A 3,447-nucleotide genomic window follows, 5' to 3' on the forward strand; every position below is an offset into this window, starting at 1 on the left:
TAAGAAATGAATTTAGTATATATCACAATAATTTTTGTGGTAATGTGGTTATGTGCATTTTTTTCTATATATTTGGTTCAGGTTCTAATCTAACATCTATTTTTTTTAAATTAATTTTAACGAGCCAGTGTTGAGCCGAACATGAACTGAACACGAACAGAAATATATAAATCGAGCCAAACACGAGCCAAGCCTAAGCTCGCTCAAGCATAGCTCGTTTACATCCCTATATACAGGAAATATATATAGATATATATGCACTTTGTGCAAAAAAAAAAAAAAAATGATTCAAAACTCTGGATATAAAATTATAATACATACATAATGTAATTAAGCATTGTTTGTAAAACTACAAAGTTTTTATTTTTATTTAAGGGAACTAAAAATTTAAGTTATTTGATGCATTGTAAACCAAAAAATTGCTATTGTGTTGACCTATTTGAGGAGTAGTTTATCTTTTTCAATAAATTTGTTTAATTAATTTTAAATTATTTATTTCTTATCTAATATTAAGAAATAATTTATCTAAAGTATAAATAAGTCAACCATGAAGGACAATTAACCTTGCATTTGCTCCTAAGCTTTTTCAGGTTCTCTAAAAAGCAATATGCTTATAAACTTTCATAAAAGTCTTTAACTTTTCAAGATCTAAGTTGTTATGTTATACTAAAAATTTCTAAATGCCATTTTAGGAATTTTACCTAGATGTTTCTAGAGAGCAAGGTTCTGCAACACCATTCTTGAGTGGCACAGTACTCATGTAGAACCACAATACTAAGTTTCAGAAGGTTATAGCACAACTATGGATTGAATTTGACACAAGAAGACAGAGAACTCAACACTATAGTGTTGCCACCTAAGCATTATAATGCTGCACAAGTCCCACAATACCATGAATGCGATGAATGGGCTAAGATGTTCATTGATTTTAAATAAAAACATAAATAAATTTAATAAAATTAAAAGTGATCCCAAACAACCTCTAATCTAATAAATTTCACACTAACTTAATAATAACCAAATAATTACAAATAGTAATAAATTTTGTAACATAATTAAAACTTAAAAATAATTGACTTCAATTTACTTTTTTTACATGAGTAATTTTAAAATTTAACAGAGATTGAGACATTAAACTTAAAAAAGATTATTAATTTTTTAATTTATAAAACGTTATATAAATATTGATAAGTGAATAATTATTCTAAATAATTAATGAAAGGTATTCAAAAATATTAAATAAGGCTTAAGTAATATAGAAATCCTTAAAAAGAAAGAAAATAACATTGTAAAAAAGCTCAAAAAGCTCTCTCTCTCTCTCTCTCTCTCTCTCTCTCTCTCTCTCTCTCTCTCTCTCTCTCTCTATATATAAACACACGGATATAAAAGGAGGAACATGAGGTTGTCTAAAATTATTAAATTTGAAAGTCTTAAATTTAAAATGAGAAAATTATAATTGAACTTATGTGATATATTTGAGTCAATATTTTATGATTACTTATGAATTAATTGAATTTGAGTCAATCATACACTAAGATCACTAAGTAGTAATATAATAAAATAGTATTAATATAAGTACTAGCAACTAATAGGAGAATTATTACTAGCCAACTAAGGGTAATTGTGCTACAATGCTAGTACTTTGGCTTAATATACTTATAGAAGTATTTCTAGTACTTTGGCTTCACAATGTCTTCATTAAGCAACTGATAATACACCAATTCATTAAGGGTAATGGTACTACCTATATCAAGCAATACTTATATTAATGTTATGTTATTACAGCCATGTGTTTTGTATAGAAAAGCTTTTAGGAGAAAAAGATTGAAGACATTGTTAAGCCAAAGTACTAGCACCGTAGCACCATTACCCATGTTATGGTGCCATAATGGGAAAATTTCGAATACTATTCTTGAAAATAAGGAGGCTTGCTGATAGTGTAAAGTGCCACAATGCTATCATGTAGTGCAACAATGCTAACCTGCAAAGTGCCAAAATACAATAGTGGATTAATGTTGAAGCAAGAAGATAAAGAGCTCAGCACCATAGTGCTACCACCTAATCGAGTGTTGCAACATTGCATCAACACTACAACAATGCACCATTAGGATTGTGATATGATCACCTAATAAAGCAGTTAATTAATTTCAAGCTAAATTTTCAAGAGCTAGAATGAGAGTTAAAGCTGTTGACATTGAAGATTATGACACACTAAGAGCGGGATGAATTGATGTATTAAAAGTTTTTAACATTCAATTTTGGATAGTGATTTTAAAAATTGAATATTCTTGAACGAGTTATGATATGAAAAAAAAAATGAAATGAACATGCATAAAAATAAAGAACATAAGACTATTTTTAACTGATTCGCTCCCTGCTTACATATACTCCAGGCTAAACTCGTGTACTAGGATTCCACAGTCTAATTAAAAAAAATCTCCTTTACACCGAGTGTAGATGGAGAAACCCTCAGAACTCAAAATCACAAATAAAAAATATAAAACCTTTCATAAAACACTTCAAAAATTATAGCCAAAATTTGCAAGCACAAATTCAAATAATACAGCAAATCAAATTTAAAAGAGAATTTTATGAAATCACAAAACAATATCGATCATTGCATAAATACCTTGTTGTTTGCGAAGAAACTCGTGTATATCTCTTAAAATTGAAAGTGTTTCGAAGTATTGTGGAAATTTTTTTGTTCTTAATGAAAAATGAGCACTAGAGAAATTTCATCGAGTTTTTTTTTTCTCGAGTCTACTTTCATACAAAAAATTTTTATTTATAGATGCAGTAAAATATGCTTTTCGAATCAAAATAGAAATAATTCATATAAACATTAAACTATTCTCGACGTACATGCATGACATTTAAATTGGGTTAGGAAAGAAGTGAATTGTATAGAATCTTTATATACCCCTTAAATTTTTCTAATTGTTGATGAAATTAAAAAAAAGAGGAAATTACATAAATTTTAATTGTTGTTAATATTTCATTTAATTTAAGAAAATGGGAATGTATTAATATATATCTTTTTAAGAAATAAAAACTTTTAAACTATAGACAGATAAAAATAGACATGTTTTAGGATGGTATATTTAGAATAAATAAAAATAGATATTGTATTAAATTAATTCCCAATGGATATAGATATTGGAATGCAAAATGTACATTTAATTTTTAAAAGTCAGATTTGACAATTTGTAAATACAACAATATAAACTAAGCTTTTTTAAATAATTTGATATTCTTGTTAAATAATTTCTAATGTTCTTTTATTTAATGATTTTAAATAAGTTTTTTTAATTTGTTTTATATGTCCTTGATCTTCTTTTAATTGCTTAACATTATTATATAGTATAAAATAAATTTTTTATTAAATAAATAATTTTTTATTTGATTAAAAAATTGTAATCAAAGAACAGTGTAACATATATATATATA

General features: G+C 26.2%; 1 protein-coding gene across 1 annotated transcript in view; it reads right to left on the minus strand.

Annotated features, from left to right (window-relative positions):
* LOC110021231 (zingipain-2-like) overlaps nt 1–3,447 on the minus strand; it is a 6,202-nt gene that overhangs the window by 1,628 nt on the left and 1,127 nt on the right. The window lies entirely within an intron of this gene.

This window comes from Phalaenopsis equestris, unplaced genomic scaffold, assembly GCF_001263595.1.
Source record: "Phalaenopsis equestris unplaced genomic scaffold, ASM126359v1 Scaffold000124, whole genome shotgun sequence".
Lineage (NCBI taxonomy): Eukaryota > Viridiplantae > Streptophyta > Magnoliopsida > Asparagales > Orchidaceae > Phalaenopsis > Phalaenopsis equestris.